At 43.6% G+C, this 19,755-nt stretch overlaps 1 protein-coding gene across 1 annotated transcript in view; it reads right to left on the bottom strand.

Annotated features, from left to right (window-relative positions):
• CAMKV (CaM kinase like vesicle associated) overlaps window positions 1-19,755 on the bottom strand; it is a 296,840-nt gene that overhangs the window by 271,825 nt on the left and 5,260 nt on the right. The gene's annotated exons all lie outside the window — the stretch shown is intronic.

Here is a 19,755-nt window from a genome sequence, read left to right as displayed (position 1 = left end):
CCGTTAGTCTTTGATCCTTGTATCTTAATTCCTCCTTGAATTTCCCCAAGTTGATCACTGGTCTCTTTGCCCCCCATGTGAATACTTTCACCCTAGACGGCTTCAGGACCGGCTTCACTTTCATCTTCTCGTATTCAGAGACGCACATGATATTGCACGTTGCGCCACTGTCCAACACAAACGTGGTATCGTGTGGCCCCACTTTTATTGTGACGGACTCCGTTTTCTTTATTTTCTTTTTGTCCACCAGGCATATTACTTCGTCACACTCTTCTTCATCATCTTCTGAGTCTGTGTTGATCTCTGTCATGAGGTATAGCCGCTCCGGTTTTTCTTCTCTTTCCTCGTCCTCGGATTCTGCAGACGAGCTCCTCACTCCTGTCTCGACGTGTCTGATGTGTCTGCGCGTCGACATCCTCCCTCTACCTGTTCTTCCACGGTCATTTCTAAACTGCGCCCCTTGACATACACTTGCATAATGATCTCGTCCGTTGCATTTTCGGCACGTCTGGCCAAATGCTGGGCATGGGCCACCGCGGTGTGGGAACTCTAGTCCGCATCTGTAGCACGTTCCTTCTTGTTGCTTCCTCCCTGTCTGGCCGCTTCTGTCTTGTCTCCAGTTTCCTGTTTTGTTGTTGTTGCTCGCTAACCTATTAATTTGTTCTCCACCTCTTCCTTTGCCACGCTCCATTTCTTTCGCGTGTGCTGTTGCTCGTGCCTCTGCCCTCCCTAGTGCAAGGATGTTCTCCAATGTTATTGGTTCTTTCAGTATTCTTGTTCGGAATTCTATGTCCCGACAGCCTGCGATGATCAATAGTCTTATGGCCTGTTCGTTGTCAAACTTGTCGAATGCACAGTGAGTCACTAGTTTCCTTAACCTCGTTGCGAAGTCATCTAGTGATTCCTCAGCTTGTTGGAAGGCAATCGTGAAGCTGTATCTCTCGAAGTCAACGTTTCTTTGCGGATCAAACTTTTCCGTCAGGCACTTTGTTAACTTGGCATATGTGTCAATGTCCGCGGCTGGCAGCGTTACCAACAGATCCTCGACCTCATTACCCACATAGTTTAGGAATAGTCCTTTCATCTTGGCCTCGGTGACATCTGTTGCTTCAGCATAATTTTCAAAACGCCGAAGCCATTTCTCCCATCTTATCCCTGTCTGCGGCTCCGATAGGCTGAATGGCAGTGGTCTTCTGTATTGCGCACTTGGCTTTGGGTCTGCCATTTCTCCTTGCTTTCTGGTGTTTCCTTTGTCTATTTCCTGTGTTCTGTGCTCTTCCTGGCACTCTTTCACTATTTCCTGTGCTGTCTCTTCTTTTCTGTGCTCTTCCTGGCACTCTTTTGTTGGCTCCAGTGCTCCACTTGGCACTCTTCTCTCCTCCGTGCTCTTCTGGCACTCTTTCACTATTTCCTGTGCTGTCTCTTCTTTTCTGTGCTCTTCCTGGCACTCTTTTGTTGGCTCCAGTGCTCCACTTGGCACTCTTCTCTCCTCCGTTCTCTTCTGGCACTCTTCTATTCTTTTCTTCTTTTCTTCTTTCTTTTTGACCTTTCTTTTTTTTTTTTTTTTTTTTTTTATCCTTTGTCCTTTATTTCTTTATTGCCTTTGGACTTTATCTTTTTTTTCTGTAGACTGTCCTTTGCATTTGTCTGTGCTTTATTCTTTTCGCAGCCCTTTCCTTAGGCAGATCGACTTTGCCTGTCCTCAAAATGGCCGCTGAGCCAATCTCGCTTCCGATTGGCTCTCTCGCCTGCTTTCAAAATGGCCGCCGACGGTCACGTGGTGCGTCTCGTCCAATGGTGAGGCCGCCTGATTCTAAAATGGCCGCCGGACCTCCACGCGCACCTATTCGCTCTCCCGCCTGCTCTCAGGATGGCCGCCGAGACTCTCGGACTCTCGCGAGAGCTCGCGGCAGACGCGGCAAACTTTCTCTTCTCTCGCGCTTTGGGCACAGCGCTTACCGGCAGTCGTTCCTCGCAGCGGCCGGGGTGGGCTCCCGCGTCGCTGCGCTTCTGTTTCTCGGCGCACTGTCTTCTCGGCGCTTGGGTCTCCTGGGCACCACACCACGGTCTCGACGAGACGACCGTCACGCTGGTCGATGTCGCCACCTTCGTCGCCAGATGTCGCGTCGTTCGGGTCACAGAGCCCACAGGAGACGGTATGGTAATCTATGGTCTTCTTTATTGGCATGCAGGCAATATCGTTATATCATGTGGGTGAGCTCCTGAACCCCTGACCTCCCACCTCCAAGTCCTGCTGCAGAGTCCTGCTGACCTCCGCCCCTTGACCGGATGTGGTGTCCGGTGTCCTTGTTTCCCTGACCCTGGCTCCAGGGTCCTAGTGCCATCCTGTGGGCACGACATCGGTGAAGGTCCCTTTCCCACTCTTGAGACCTGATGATACTTTTATTTCTGCTTGTAGTTAATCTCTTGAGGAAGCACATTTCTTTTTTCCGCATTGCTATATTTGCTGACACCTGCTGCTTAGAACTTTCCCCGACTTCACCTGAAATGTATTTTAGCATTAGGGAGTTTTCCTTCAGGGGAACCGAATCCCAACCAAATCCTTTATGATTTGTCTACCCTGTCTTTAAATATCGTGGCTTTGTGGACCTACCAAATGATGTGTCAGTACTGGACCGAGGGACCCGGGAGTTGCCGGATGTCCTTGGGTGGGGGGGTCCCCCTTTCTCCCCTGCTGACTCTCCTTGGTGGGTTTGAGGGCTCTGATGGCACGAAGACAGAGAAAGTGTTCCTTGGCACGGCCATTCTGGTAGGAAAGCAGGATATCACTGAACGATGGATGTCCCCTATGGCCCTCACTCTGTCGTGTTGGAGGCGGGGTGGATTGGTGTGCGCAGCAGGAGCGTGTGGTCTTCGAGGTCAGGGGCTGCCCCCAGAAGCATGACCGAGTATGGGGGAAGTGGTTGGGTCCATTGCTGTAAGACTGTTATTACTATGCCCTATTGGACAGTACCTATGCTGTATGTGTTATGCTACTTGAGTGTCATCGTCTTGTGTAATCAAGATGCTTTATTATATGCTGTGCTATATGTGTGCCAAGTGTTCATCTTTGCCTCTTTTGTTGGTTTAAATTTAATAAAGTCTGTTTATCAAAAAAATATCTTGGCTTCGTATTTGCTGTTTGGCTGGTTTGGTTGATATTCCTTTATGCTGTAATCAGGTGATTATCAACTAACTTTGATTGATTTAAGTTTTTAACTTTATTTTCACTGTTATTGAGATATTCTCGAATTGTTGATGTTATTCCTCAGTTCGAGACAAAGATGCATCCTTGGAGCATAGCAGAAGTCTGAGGAGCTGCAGTATACTTTGTGTGGTGCATACACCTTCCTTTGCTCTCCATCACATATATGGCCTGGTGCTGTTTTTCCTAACTGCAAAAACTATTCTGGTATGGCTTGCACACAGACCTAGTTTCAAGCAAAGATTGAAAATGTCCCTAGCTATCCACCATTGGGGTCAGTTAGGGAGAAAGCAAGCCCAGAGTTTTTTTAGCAGCCCGTCAAATGCTGAGGTTGAAGAATACCAAACTTCTATAGTCTTGGTTCCATCTCTTGCATCTTTCTTCCCTCACCCTACCCTCCCTGTCTCTTTCTCTCACTCTTGCAGGCTCTTTTTCTTCCCTATCTTCTCCCATTGTTACAATTTTCATATTCTCTCTTTCTTCCATTCAGCCTTTCTCTCACTCTTGGTTTGGATCAAATTTCGATGATGAAAAATTGGTCCCTGGCTCCTAAAATGGCCGCTGGTGCACAGTACGTGCAACCATTGGCACACATTAAACACTGGAGAAAGCACTGGACTGACATCTGTCTACCAGAGATGAAGATGTCTGCATAGAACTCAGAGCCAGGAATCCTGGCCCAGGGAATGAGGCTCTGAACACCAATGAAGAGCAACATTCATTCAGTGCACCTCTTCTGCCATCCACTTTACATTGGTCCTTGATTTAAAAAACTGTTTTTCTACTTTCTGCTATTGTAGGTAGGCTTTTGAAATGTTCATTGGCACTGCAATGAAGAGAGCACACATTGCCCAGTTTAAGATAGCTAATCATGGACAGATCCAATTGTTATGGCTCTGTTTTTTAGGCTAAGTGCTTGTGGTTTGAACACACTTATATAGACGCTATTACTGATATGTGCATTTCTGAAAACCTTTTTCAAATATGCAAGGTCTGATGCAACAGGCTGAAATGTGATTGAGATACCTTAGTAGGTTAATGTACCTGCTTCTGAGATCTATATTTAATCTGCCGCTCACTGGTTCCAGTTGCAGTGAGACAGAGAAGTGGCTTAAAATACCCTTTGCAGAAATGTGCCTGTATCATGCAGGTTACAGATTCAAATTCTTCCCATAATTGTTAAAGAGTTATTGCAACTATGCAGAGACTGGTCTTTTATATGCAGTGTGAAAGTTCTGCCACCAGAGAGATTGTTCATAAATTGAAGACACGAACTGCAGGGAATTAACATGCAGTACATAGGTCACATGACTGAATTCTAGCAAGATAGTGCACTCCAGGAGTGCAGTGAGAGTGGGATCACTGTCATTGCTCACAGTAAAGCTGCAGTCTTGGTCTTGGCAAGCATGAATTTCTTTTAATTGTTTTCATTTTTTGCATACATATACAATTTGCAAAGAAATTTGGCAACAATATAAACCATAAAAAAAGAGTGGACTAGAAGGCTTGGCATTGAAATGTACATTTGTTTGGTAGTTATACCCAGGTGATCATGCAAAATTGTTGTATATACGAGCGCGGCATCCTTATGGCGCGTTTGTGCGCAGCAGCGCACGCGTGTTTTTGTTTGATGTAGACATGAGTGTGAACCACAATTCACGCTCATGTCTTTTTTCAGATATGCAGTGGGGGGTTGGTATTGTGGTGGCTCATGGGTGCCTCTTTTGGATAGTAGCAGGGATTATATATTTGGTGGAAGAGGATGGTTGCTATTCTGTAACTGAACTTACCTCCGCTAACATGTTCCTGCCAAATAAAGATTTACCTTCTACAATTTCTGGAGCCATTCGTCATTGAAGATTACCTGCATTGCTACACTGGTGATGAGTGGGTACGAGGCTACATGTGAGGAACCTTCTTTCCGCCAACGTGATTGGTGTTTTTTTTGGGCTTTGTCAATTTGCTTTGGCATTCCCTGGGATTTGTTCATCGGATTCCTGGGCATGCGGATACACCCCTTTCTATTGAGGATTGTGTCTCATTGACTAATACTATGTGCAGTATCTTTGTATTGTTGGATGTGGCCAGGGAAATCTAATTACACACACTGTGTTGGATTTCGTCTGAGGCGCCACGCCAGTGCTAATTTGGGATCTCCGACCCTCCGTTTTGCTGTTTGTGTTGAGGCGGCGTCCAACATCGAGCAACAACAGTTGTAACCTCAGGAACATACATTTGTGTAATTACCCCGGAGTACTGGCGTGATTCACGCTGCATCGTGGCCATTATCTTTTGTGCACTTTGATTCATGCACGAAGTATGGTGCCCACTTTTGTTATTTTCTTGTTGTTCTTGCTTTTACTTCTCTTAAAAAAAAAACAAGGGTTGTGGCAATTGGTGCATGAGACAGCAGTGACCACTTTATTTATTTTCTGGGATTGTTTGTGGGTTTCTTATTTTTTTTGTGTGGAGGGATAATTAACTTTTGGTAGGATCTAGTAATATAATGGCAGGTATTTTGCCACCTCCTTCCTTTTTGACAGCACCTGGAGAGCCAAAAACGGATTGGGAAACATGGGAAGGGGTGTTTTTAGCTTATGTGGAGGTTTTGGAAGGGGAAGCCTGTGAACCAGAGAGGAAAGTTTCCCTATTAAAGCACTGTTTGGGTGGCATTGGGTTAAAATACTTTGGGAATCTGCCTACATTGGTAAATCCTGGGAATATTGATGTGTATCATTATGCATCTGATAGAGCAAGATTTCGCATATTACGCGACTTGCTTTTAATCAAGAACCTCGAATAAATTATAATCCTATAATTCAACCTGTACGTTTTACTAATTTCCCTTTATTTTGATGTACATGTATCTTAGTAACGCTTGCTTATGTGTTTACTAATACGAATAACCCTTGTCCCTAAAATGGCCGCCGCTTGAGGGTTTGCTTCTGCGCATGCGTTAGTCACACTCACGTGACGTGACGTAGTTGCAGTTTTGGTGGGAAAATGTGCGCCTGCGTACTTGCCTCTAAGATGGCTGTCTGTGTCCTAACGTGGTGAAGCTTGCGCAGATGCTCTCGTGTTATTGTCTGTTGCACTAATTATAATGCCATAGTATATTTTTCAATTTAAGGAGTATAAAGTAGCTACTCTTAATATACAGTGAATTCATTTATTTCTATGTTATTAATTTGTTTTCGCTTACTTTACATGTACCGCGGTATTGAGGGTCTGAGGGGATGCTCGAGGAGCCATCTTGAAATGCTCTTCTGCGCATTACCAACTTCTGCCGGTGGCATTGACAGAGTGCCAACTGAAGGTCCCTGCCAAGACGTGCCTGGGAAGATGCACCTTCACCCAGCCGGAGAAGCTGAAATGTGTTACATTAGCAACAAATGTATTTCTTTCTATTGTATTCTGTAGAATAGGTCATGGGAACCCCAAAATCAATTGGCGGTTACAGAATATGTAAAACTAGGCTTGTAGACGTAAATTGTGATTGGTGTGTTAGCCTATCCTACCTGGGGACCAATCGAAATTGGGGATTCTGACACTTGCAACATTTGGGGGTGGTACACTAACCCGAAAACAGTATAACTAGCCTAGGTTTAGCTAGAGAAATTGTCCGACTTGTCTGAATAGCTGACCTGTCACTGACCCAACGCACTCAATAGGTGATTGAATACAGAGCGCTGCGGAGCACTCTGTCCGAATTTGACCATAGACTCTAAGGTTTTACTAAACCTTAAGTGCTGGCGGAGCACTTTGCTGGAGAGTTCGTGACCCAATCGGGGTTCTGACTGATAGCTGCAGAGAGGGTGGAGCGCAGGCGTTGCTTCCGAACTGCGGGTGCTGGTCGTGCCTTGGTGGTCCTGTCCTGATCCTAATCTGGTTTTCCTGTCCTGTCCTGGGGTGTCCATTCTGCACCTGCTGTCCCATAGATGACTGTCTTTCCTTGGGTTTTATCCTGTCCTTAACTGACCCGTGGCCAGGGTTGGTCTTCACACCATTCTAGGTAAATATAGTGCTGAAAACTCTATACTGCACCTTCTATTTTCTGTCTTTGCTTCAATAAAGACATACCTTTGCATACGTTAATTTTCCATGCTTTCCGCAATCCACTATATGAAAGGTCGTACATTATATTTTTCTTAGCATGTTCCTATGTTTCCCTACCTTTTAGAACACATCCTCTCCATACTGTTTAAGAATTTATAGATGTGGTTCTATAATTTTCTCCTGTAAACTGATTTGAAGAATTTGATGCTAGATCTATAGTATGCTCCACTTTTTCCCCCTCCTATAGATGTGTAGGATTTCTAATCTTTTATTCACACTTGAAGTACCTCCCAAAGTAAATCTAGTTTGTGCCTAAGTTTACCCCATTTTAGAGTTATCCATTTCCAAAGCTGTTTAGCTACATTTCAGTTTGTTTCTATCTTCTCATAGACTCATAGATGGTTGCCTTAGCTCTCTTTCTATATGGCATGTGCTGTTCGTTATTTTGCTTATTGACTGCATCTTGGTGATAAATTGTATGATCTCCAAAATCTGAATTCTAGATAAACTTTTAAAACTTTCCAGTAGTCTGTGGTCATTTTATGAATACAAAGAAATTATAAAGTTGGTATTGGTATTTTGCCTGCCTTTCTTTTACAGCTAGCTCCCTGATCCATTGTGATCATAGGTACCCGTAACAGTGGATTGGTAAGTCGGGTACACGAGGAATAAATAGGAACGGAACCAGGGTTACTGGTAGTAGAGTTGTTAGGTCACCTGATCAAGGTATATGATAAATTGGAAATATTATGGGCCTGGTACGTGTATGGTGAAATTATATGGCCGGGTGACCTGCGATCTCTATCAGTAATTTTCTGGTAGCAGAGCTATGGTTAGGGACTAGTTTAAGTTAGGTAGGACTAGTTAAGTTAGATAGGTTGGATGCTGCTAACATTTTATTGCTGCTAAAAAGGTAAACAATTTTTGTGACTTGATCAATCACGTGAAATGTTTGCTTTGAAAAATTATGAAATGTTTTAAATAGTTTTTCTTATTGTTATACTGATATATGTAGTAAAGTGTTTTATGTTTGTTGGGAATCCCCGGGGAATTGAATAGCGAGTGGTGAAGAGAATCCACTTCGCTTTGAGGTCACTGGCTTAAGGAAAGTTAGTGCAGGTTAGGCGAACTGGAAGCACTAATTAGTTTTTTTTTTTTCTGAATGTATGTTTGAACAATTGATAGCAACGAGTTCGCTGGCAAAACTTCTATTGTGATATAACCTAGTAAGGGTCGCACCGGAAGGAGTAGCAGGTTCGTCGGAGCTTGGATGATAGCAAAGGGGTTCGCTGGTGAAACTTTAGACTTAGTATATATCCCGGAAAGAAGTGGATAAGTCTAAGAAGTAGCAGGTTCCCTAGTGCTTGAGTGAAGGGTAGGCAGAAGAGATCTATCCTTAGTGTGTGAAAAGTAAATGGAAGTACTTTACTTGCAGTGAAACAAAACTTTACTGTCTAGACACTTGAGTACAGTGGCGAATGTGTATTCGTTGTTAAATAACAAAAGCACTTGCACTTTTAGAAAGAAATTAAGTTTCCGTTACCTTGTGAGGGAGGGAGTCAGTTGCGGAGCTGCTCTGACGTCACTCTGTGCCGCGCTGGGATTGGTAGACGCAGCGGGTGTGTAGCGGAGCTGGAATTGTAAAGGAGGGGTGAGTGCCGAAGCGTGAGAACCTGTCTCGCGAAAGGCCGCGCACCCATTGGTCAAGATTATTTGAAACCGTGCACTTTATTGGTTGCACGAAAATAAAAAACGCACTTGGATTGGAAGTGATTTTGTAAACAAAGTCACTCGCAGAAATCGTATGTGGCATTCGTATAGATCGCATACTAGACCTGATCCACGACATTTAGGGTTTGAGAACGATCAGTGGAAAGGGCATAAAACCGACATTATATACGGAAATAAGAGAAAACTGTCCCTTGTAAACAAAGTAAAGAATTATTTAAAAAAGGACAAACCGATTAAAACCAGAGAAGGTGTTGTCATTCCGCCACCTAATACCCCCGCATCTTTCATGATGTTTGATAAAGGGTACCACTCTTGTGTGTGGTTGGAAAACTGGGCGGAATATACCAAGGATGACGGAATATTGGCTTTTCCGTTGAAGGGTACATTTAATGGCAGTATTCTATTTAATTTGAGAACCCGAATGAATGATTTACATCCCAGACCTAGATTAACGGAGTACGAAGAATTAGAAGAATGGGAGATCGAGGCTTTTGAAAGGGATAAGCCCCGGATGGATAAAGGGTTGACAAAATTTTATCCGAAGTTAAAACAGGAGACCCGAGATAAAAAGATGAAACAGTGGAGACAGAATATGATTGTAGAAGGACTGTTTCCGATGATGCCAATGGGTGGTCCTCCTACGGGGGAGAAGAAGACAGAAAAGTGCAAACATTGGGTGCCCATTGGGGAGTCGGATGACGAATTATTAGATGACATGTTTATGAGAAGTCCGCCTCCTTATAATGAAGGACACAGACCCTCTAGTGAAGGGGATAATTCTCGAAGACCTCCTCCCCAGGAGGGGGCCAGATCTGTAAGTGCAGGAGAGGGTTGTCAGATACCTCCCTATAACGAGGGTTTAGGACCCGTAGGTGCTAGAGATATCTGTCAAAGAACACCATTTAGTGGGGAGTCAAGATACTCAAGAGAAAGAGACTTCTGCTCTAGACTTCCCTACAAAGGTGAGGCAAGACCCTCAACTTCAGGAATCCCATTCTCAAGACCTCCGTACGAGGAAGAACCAAGATCCCTAGGCACAGGAAGTTTGTTCCCAAAACCTAATTATGGTGCGGGACCAAGTGAGACACATCCCACGGCCCCGAGTTATGCTCCAACCTTGACCTCGCAGGTATTACATGAAAAATCATTAGACAGACTATTGGAGGAAAGGAGCGCAAGGCTCTAGCTAAGCAGAGAGCCGAGATAATTCAGAAAATCTCCGAGTTAAATACTAGTCCTGAGGCCTTGACAATCCCGGTAACTATTGGACCAGTGGTTCCGCTGTATGGGGATAGACAGGGAAGTCCAAAGACTCCAGTTATTACCCCAGTTATAGCACAGCCGAGACCAGAGCCCTTAATCGTGAACGACCAGACGAGTGAATGCGAGTCTGAGGTCTCGCTAATGGATTTGCCCATCAGCAATGCAGGGAAAAGGTTACAGAAAAGGCATAATCCTTTCAATACGAGGGAGATTCAAATGGAATCAACTTCGGGTACCAAGAGTGTCACGTTGGTGACTCCTGAAGAAATTGAAAGATGGAGTCGAGAGTTAGAAAAACAAACTCCTCAGTCGAAACCTTTAGACATCTACAAGCTGAGAGTAGAGATGGAAGAACTGATGGCAGGAAATGTGGGGTTAGACAGATTAAATACCTATTCCGAGGAAGAGCTGTTTTCATCTGTAGGAGTTTTACCCAAAATACCAGAGTACTCCATGAGAAACTAACAGACACTGCAGCTAGTATGGGAATAGATAATTCAAAATCGAAGCCATTGCAAAAGCCCTATAGAGCTGATTTCTCAGACAATGATTTGGAAAATATGAATGTGTCAGTGAAAAAGGCACAGATCAAGGAACTATTGACTGTGCTGCAAAAATGGGGAGATGTAGAAAAATGGAAAGCCAGGTGGGCAAAGAAGAAAGATGAGGCTAGATCCAAACAGACTTCTTCCGAGTTCGTTCTAACAGAAGCTGAAAAACCAGAGCAGTTATACCCTATGCGTGAAGTGCCAGGTGGAAAATACGTGTACGTTCCATGGTCCAGACAGGATATTGTGTCCTTTACCAATGACTTTCCTAAATTACGAGAAAAGCCTGTGGACTGGTACAGGCAGGTGGAAAGGTTTGTAAAAGTGCAAAAGTGCTTGACCCTGCACCCTGGATGGGTTTTTCGACATAGTGGTTCCTGTGTATTTATGGACCGAATGCAAGGTGGCCATTGATTGGCCCAACAAAGAATATACAAGGGACCCTGTTACTGGTGCTCCCTCGGATGAGGTGATGAGAAAATATGACCAGGTCATGTTACACTTAAAGAAAAAGGTGCCTGCAAAGGAAACCGACTGGACCAAAATAGATAGAACTACGCAGGAAAGGGATGAGACTGTGCACTCCTTCTATGAAAGACTATTACAGGTGTTTAAAACATACAGTGGTATAGATAACATCGAGATGAAGGATATGACCCACTTCATTTACAGGTTTGTAAACGGTTTAAGACCCGAAATTTGCCAGTGGATCAAAGACAATAAAATTTGTTGGCAGTCTAAGAAAATGGATGAGGTTTTACGTTATGCAAAGTACTGCGAGGATGAGATGGCAGACAAACGAAAAGCTCTAAAGGAGAAGGTTATGTGGGCACAGGTAAAGTTGGCAGAACAACAGGAAAAGCAACTGAATAAAATGAATAAAAATTCCCAAAATCAAGGCCCTGGGGGTGGAGGGAAGCCCAAGGTAAAAATGAGCATAGAAGAAGCTAAAAAGAAATTCCCCTGTCACCAGTGCAGAGAAATCGGGCACTGGAGAGACGAATGTCCATATTTACAACATGGTAACACCCAAACCACTGATTTAACTCCACAGACGCAGAATGAGAAACAGAGAAAGACCCAGCATCAAGTAAAGGCAAGTCAATTGCCCCGAGCGCCTAAACCAAAGTATAAAGGGAAAACACCACAGGGTGATGATATAGAAATCTGGGGAGGCAATGAGGACAGAAATGCAGCAACTTCGCAATTTTTGTTGAATGACACTTTTCTCTGTGACGATCAATACTGACGGGGCCTGAGGGGGGAGGACGAGGAGTGTGTACTTGGCGCCTCCTTGCCGGTAGACCAGTCAGGGCCATACATTGAAGGAAAGGTTGACGGAAATGATGTCACCTTTCTATTGGACACTGGTGCTACCCGTTCTATTGTGAGAACAGCAGACGTTCCAAACCTACCCCTCTCGGGAGAAGCAATCCAAGTAGTGGGTGTGTCTAATCAATTGATTAGTACCCCAGTTACTGAGCCCATGGAGATCACCATAGGGAACTTCAAAGAAATGCATAGATTTGTAGTGTGTGATACCAGTCCCGTAAACTTACTGGGACGTGATTTGTTGTGCAAAATGAACTGCACCATCTTTTGCACACCAAAAGGCGTCGAAATTCAAACCCCAGACGAAGATGGCATATACAAATTAATGTTAATTAGACCAGACTCAGAAATTAAACAAATGACTATACAAGACTTACCCGAAGAACTCCAAAAGACAGTGAAACCAGAAGTATGGGACTTTACTGGAAAAGATGTAGGATTAATGGCAAATGTAGACCGAATCAAAATAGCCATGAAAGAAAATGCAGTTTATCCCAATACCAAGCCATACAAAATGAGTGCAGAAGTGAGAGCGGGAGTTGCTATTGAAATAAAAAGATTGCTAGAAGCAAACATCATACAAGAAGTGATGAGTAGCCCATGTAATTCACCCATAATTGGAATCAAGAAACCTAGTGGCAAGTATAGGGTAGTGCAGGACCTGAGGAAGGTAAATAAAATAGTTGTTCCATGTTGCCCTATTGTTCCAAACCCAGCAGTGATCCTGTATCAGATTCCCTGGGATGCTGAGTGGTTCACCGTGATAGACCTATGTCATGCATTCTTCTCGATCCCATTGCATCCAGACAGCAAATTTCTTTTCTCATTTGCTTTCGACAGTCACGTGTTCGTTTGGAATCGTGTCCCACAAGGGTACACGGAAAGTCCCTCTATCTTTAATCAGATTTTGAAAAAGTGCCTTGAATCTTTAGTTTTACCTGGAAAATCTGTTTTGCTGCAATATATAGACGACCTCTTGGTGGCGTCTAAAAGTCAGAGAGACTGTGTTGTTGACACCATTGCCTTACTGAATCATCTAGGTGAAAAAGGACATAAAGTATCCCCTGACAAATTGCAGTTCTGTACAAAGTCAGTGAAATATCTGGGGCACCAGATAGAAAAATGCGTCAGAAAAGTCACCTCAGAGAGAGTCAGAATAATTCGGAACATGCAGTTACCCTGTACCCAGAAAGAAGTCAGAATGTTCCTTGGGGTGGTAGGTTACTGCAGGCAATGGATTGTGGGATTTGCAGTCCTGGCAAAGCCGTTGATAAAAATGACAAAGAAAGGAGCAAAGGACCCAGTGGAATGGAATGATGAAAGTTTGACATCATTTACTAAATTACGAGAATGTCTGTGTACAGCCCCTGCCCTAGGGATGCCTGATTATTCCAAGGAATTTGCACTATTCTGTGACACACGAGATAATTGTGCACTGTCAGTCCTGACTCAGGAGCATGGGTTGACTAGACGTCCAGTGGCATATTTTTCTGCCACTTTGGATCCAGTGGCTGCTGGATTACCCGGATGTCTGAAAGCAGTAGCTGCAACTTGCACGAGTCTAGAACAGAGTGAATCTATTGTAATGGGACATCCTGTAACTGTGTATGTTCCACATGCAGTTGTGATTTTACTGACCAGAACTAAAACTCAGTATCTCACCCCTAGTCGGCTGACTAAATACGAGAGGATTCTCGTGGGTGCTGCAAATGTAGTCATTACTCGGTGCAACCTTCTGAATCCAGCCACCTTGCTACCTGATTCAATAACTGCAGAAGCAAAGGGAGAGGTAGAGCATGACTGCATTGACCTGACAGAGTTCAGTACTAAACCACGCCCAGACATTAAGGAAGTGCCTTTGCCTGTGGAAGATAAAGAGCTGTTCGTTGATGGCTCATGTATGAGACACGAATTTGTAGGCCTAAGCGCTGCTTATGCTGTAGTTTCAGTAACAGGCATTGAAGAAGCATCCTGTTTATTTGGAATGAAGTCTGCACAAGTAGCCGAATTGATTGCATTAGTAAGAGCCTGTAAAATTGGGAAAAACAAAAGAATAACAGTATATACTGACAGTCAATACTGTTTTGGGGTTGTGCATGACTTCGGCCAATTGTGGCTACAGAGAGAGTTCCTGACTTCCTCAGGTACTCCCATTCGAAATGGAAAAGTTGTACAAGATTTACTAGAGGCAATCCAATTACCAAAAGAATTGGCAGTAGTCAAATGTACTGCTCAGAAAACAGGCACTGATCATGTGACATTAGGAAATCGATTTGCTGATGAAGTGGCCCAACATTGTGCCAGAAAACGCATGTCTGTAAATGTTAAATTGGGGGGACCTGGAAACAGCTGCCAACTTATGGTGTTTGAGGAAGTGCCTACCTGGGAAGAGTTGAGAGATTGTCAGTATGCAGTGCCATCAAAAGAAAAGGAAAAATGGAGGAAACTTGGTTGTCGCCAGAGAAGTGAGGATGGTGTCATTGTGGGCCCAAATGGTATGCCTGTGTTGCCTAGACATCTGCTTGCTTCAATGGCCAGACTGATACATGGAGATTCACACACTGGTAGGGACGCCATGGTTCTGGTTTTCCAACAAACATGGTATAATCCAAAATTCAGGAAAGTAGCAGAGTCACTCTGTCAGAGGTGCTTAACATGTCAGCAGTTCAATGCTGGGAAAAGAACAGCAGTTGAGTTAGGAAAAATTGGGAAATCAGGGGGTCCCTTTGTGAGAGTACAGATTGACTTCATCACTATGCCTCGTTGTGAGGGAAAGAGATATGTCCTTGTCATTGTCTGCCTGTTTTCAAAATGGGTGGAAGCCTACCCTGCTACAAAAAATGACGCTATAACTGTAGCCAAATTGTTGCTGCGAGAATTAATATCTAGGTTTGGGGTCCCAGTCACCATTGAATCAGATAGAGGCAAACATTTTCAGAATGAAGTATTCGATCAGCTCTGTAAAGCATTCAAGATCACACAAAAGAGTTGCACTGTGCATATCGTCCAGAGGCTTCTGGAGTGGTGGAATAGATAAATGGCACTCTAAAATCGAGATTAGGAAAGATGTGTGCATCTACTGGCATGAACTGGATAAATGCTTTACCTCTTGTTCTGATGGGACTCAGAAGTATTCCAGACCGAAACACAGGCCTGAGCCCCCATGAAATCCTGATGGGAAGAGTGATGAGACAAGCATGGGTACCAGGACATAAACTGATAAACATTTCTGATGATTTGGTACTTGAGTACTGCAAGCAACTAGGTGACCAAGTGCGTTCTTTCTCTCGCCAGATTGGGGAAGACGCCGTCGCCAATCCAACAACTCCAGTCCATAAATTTGTTCCAGGGTACTGGGTTGTAATCAGGAAGCATACTAGTTCAGATTGCCTTGCACCGAGGTGGGGACAACAACGCCAAGTGATATTGGTGACCACGACAGCGGTGAAGTGTGCCGGCGTCCCGAAGTGGATCCATGCCAGCCATACCAAGAAGGTAATAAGAGACGAAAAGAAGACTGACGCTGAAGGTTGTCCAGCTGAGGGGTCTCCAAACGATGGTCCTGAGGTAGCTGATTACGAACAACCGAGCACCAGTCGAGATGAGTGGGTACCCATAATCGATCTGACTGACGATCCCATCAGAACACAAAGTCAAACCTATGCAGACAGAGAGTGGGATAGAGAGGAAGAGATAGGCACAGGCGAAGATCCTCAGATTATTGAGATTCACGTCAAGTCTGAGGAAGAAGAAGAAGGTCAGACAGGGACAGAGCAAGTGATCGACACACCTCCACAAACTCCTGAAATTGAAAGGGGACAGACCAGAACTAGTGTGAAAGTTCGAGCAGAAGAAGATCAAGGGTTCGAAGTGCTTGAACAGGATCAGATAGAACTAGAAGAACGTGTTCAGGATAAAGAAACTGAAACACCCAAAAGACTAATCCAATATACACCTGAACAAGGCCAGCTTAGTAACCAGGCAGAAGAAATAGAGACAAGACCTGGAACTAGTCAGACAGGAAGGGAAGAATTAGAAGTGCCACAAGCAAATGAAAATAAAAGAACATTAGAAGAAAGCCAAAACACAGTGCCAGCTAAAAGACTCAAGAAAAAGAAAAATATCGATATATCAAGAGACTGAGACTAAGACTAAAAACAGTGGAAGAAAAACTTGACCAAAGAAGGAAAAGTTCCCGTATAGCAGAGCAAACTGGGGAAGGTTCCAAAAGAAGAAGTGATCGGATAAAGAGACTGAACGAAAAATATCAAGACCCTGAATGGACATATTTGATCTTGGAGGAATTTGAGGATCTTGATATAACTGACGAAAGTGACGAAGAACAGACAGCTGATCATTCTGCCGAAGAAGACGAACCACCCTGAAGTTGTGCAGGGTAAGCTACCCGTGCAAAGTTACAAAGAGGGGTTGAAATCTTCTTCTGAACAAAAATGTCTGATTCAAATGTGAATGGAAGGCCTAGACGCAGTTGTTGCAAAACATGCTGCAAAGCATGTATATGTAGTATAGCTATAGTATTAATAATTTGGATAGGACTAACAGTTTTATTCCTTATATGGTGAGCAAAAATACTAATATTGACCCTACACAGACTGTGAACACTGACACTGAAGAACTGACAACACGAAGTGTAGAAAGACGTGAAAAAGCACTTAGACAAACAAAGTCAGACTTAGAAACACCAGATGAGGAAGGACTACATTATCACGGAGTTAAGAACCAAACACATCTAAATATATTCGCAAACCTGTTAGTGCATTATGTAGAAACTATGGAAATAGAAGACTGCTATGTCTGCATGAAGCTACCTACTTCTGTAGCTGAAGGCGTGACTTATCATCACTTACCCTTGACCTATGGAATCTCCTGTAGTATTCTAGTTAGCTTATTTTACAAAAGAGGACCGTTACAGTACTACTATTCTAACTCAGACGTAATATTTTCTGAACTTCCAATACGTGGAAATCTGAATCCTGTACATTCTAAAAGTGACGTTACACGTTATATGGGAGAATACTTTCTGACTATAGGTACTTAAATGATGCACACAGGGACAACTTGACCTGTTCATTACATGAACAAGAAAAAATGTTTTTAAACATGGCAGAGAAAAGAAGGGAGAGTTTCCAAAGAAAGGCAAATGATAAAAGACAGAAAACTCCTAAATGGGCTGAAAACATGGAAAGCACCTCGAATGATGGGGTGGGTCCTGCTTTGTTGCTGGATTTCGAGAGAAAAGGGAAACTCAGTCTTCACCGCGAGAAGACTAGTTATTATAATAACATTTTCATTGGTTCCAGTCAATGTGAACACAATTATAAGGTAATTGGAGGTTGGGGTTTCAAAAATGGGTCAGAACCTGTGTTTCCCGGAATTTATTATATATGTTTCAAATTGCCGGATCACTGGTAGGGAAGCTGCTACTTTGGCATTGTCTTCCCGAGAATATACCATGTGAATGAAATTGCTGGAAGGAATGAAAACACTAATGGCTTAGTGCGTAGTAAAAGAGAAAGCGTAGGTGAAATAATGGGTAGTATTTTTAGTGCACTGATACCTGGAGTGGGAGTGGTTCTAAACACACACAGAATTTGCAAATTATCCACAATAGTGGATGTGTTGTCTACTGACACAGCTCATGGATTCCTGCTGGTCAATACCGAAATGGTTGCGATCAGATCAATGGTTTTGCAGAACAGACTTGCTCTTGAGACCTTATTAGCAAAGGAGGGCGGAGTCTGCCGGATGTTGAAAGCGCAACATTGTTGCACTTACATACCGGACACAAGTGTACAAATCAAAAAGTACGTAAAGAACATTACTAATTTGGAAAAAGAACTCAAACCACTGGAGGTTGATAGTGCCTGGAGGAGACTTACTGATGGTCTCTCCAATGTAGGTCATTGGTTTGCTAATTTAGGTAAGGTTTATTGTTTAAGGTACTGATGCCAATTGGAGTGATAGGTTTCGTCATATTCCTCATATTTGTCTGTTGCAAATGTCGCAAACACACAAAGAAATACACTGTGAATAGAAGAGGTGTGAAACGGAGTGTGGATGAGCTTGAATTGGAAGAAATGAATAATCAAATTTACAAAAGGGTGAAAAATTCTCACCCTAACAAAGATGTGAAAGAGAAATTGAATCGAATGTTGGAAGAAATGGAAATGCACAAAGTTTGAAAAGTTGGCATCTGGTTCCATTAGTTTGTGATGATAGTAAATATCATCAAAGAGGGGATTGATAGAGCAAGATTTCGCATACTACGCGACTTGCTTGTGATCAAGAACCTCGAATAAATTATAATCCTATGATTCAACCTGTACGTCTTACTAATTTCCCTTTATTTTGATGCACGTGTATCTTAGTAACGCTTGCTTATGTGTTTACTAATACGAATAACCCTTGTCCCTAAAATGGCCGCCGCTTGAGGGTTTGCTTCTGCGCATGCGTTAGTCACACTCACGTGACGTGACGTAGTTGCAGTTTTGGTGGGAAAATGTGCGCCTGCGTACTTGCCTCTAAGATGGCTGTCTGTGTCCTAACGTGGTGAAGCTTGCGCAGATGCTCTCGTGTTATTGTCTGTTGCACTAATTATAATGCCATAGTATATTTTTCAATTTAAGGAGTATAAAGTAGCTACTCATAATATACAGTGAATTCATTTATTTCTATGTTATTAATTTGTTTTCGCTTACTTTACATGTACCACGGTATTGAGGGTCTGAGGGGATGCTCGAGGAGCCATCTTGAAATGCTCTTCTGCGCATGACCAACTTCTGCCGGTGGCATTGACAGAGTGCCAACTGAAGGTCCCTGCCAAGACGTGCCTGGGAAGATGCACCTTCACCCAGCCGGAGAAGCTGAAATGTGTTACATTAGCAGCAAATGTATTTCTTTCTATTGTATTCTGTAGAATAGGTCATGGGAACCCCAAAATCAATAGGCGGTTCCAGAATATGTAAAACTAGGCTTGTAGACGTAAATTGTGATTGGTGTGTTAGCCTATCCTACCTGGGGACCAATCGAAATTGGGGATTCTGACACTTGCAACATTTGGGGGGTGGTACACTGACCCGAAAACAGTATAACTAGCCTAGGTTTAGCTTGAGAAATTGTCCGACTTGTCTGAATAGCTGACCTGTCACTGACCCAACGCACTCAATAGGTGATTGAATACAGAGCGCTGCGGAGCACTCTGTCCGAATTTGACCATAGACTCTAAGGTTTTACTAAACCTTAAGTGCTGGCGGAGCACTTTGCTGGAGAGTTCGCTAACCCAATCGGGGTTCTGACTGATAGCTGCAGAGAGGGTGGAGCGCAGGCGTTGCTTCCGAACTGCGGGTGCTGGTCGTGCCTTGGTGGTCCTGTCCTGATCCTAATCTGGTTTTCCTGTCCTGTCCTAGGGTATCCATTCTGCACCTGCTGTCCCATAGATGACTGTCCTTCCTTGGGTTTTATCCTGTCCTTAACTGACCCGTGGCCAGGGTTGGTCTTCACACCATTCTAGGTAAATATAGTGCTGAAAACTCTATACTGCACCTTCTATTTTCTGTCTTTGCTTCAATAAAGACATACCTTTGCATACGTTAATTTTCC

Source organism: Lissotriton helveticus, chromosome 9, assembly GCF_964261635.1.
Source record: "Lissotriton helveticus chromosome 9, aLisHel1.1, whole genome shotgun sequence".
In the NCBI taxonomy this organism is placed as follows: Eukaryota; Metazoa; Chordata; class Amphibia; order Caudata; family Salamandridae; genus Lissotriton; species Lissotriton helveticus.
This window is presented reverse-complemented; position numbering and strand designations above follow the sequence as displayed.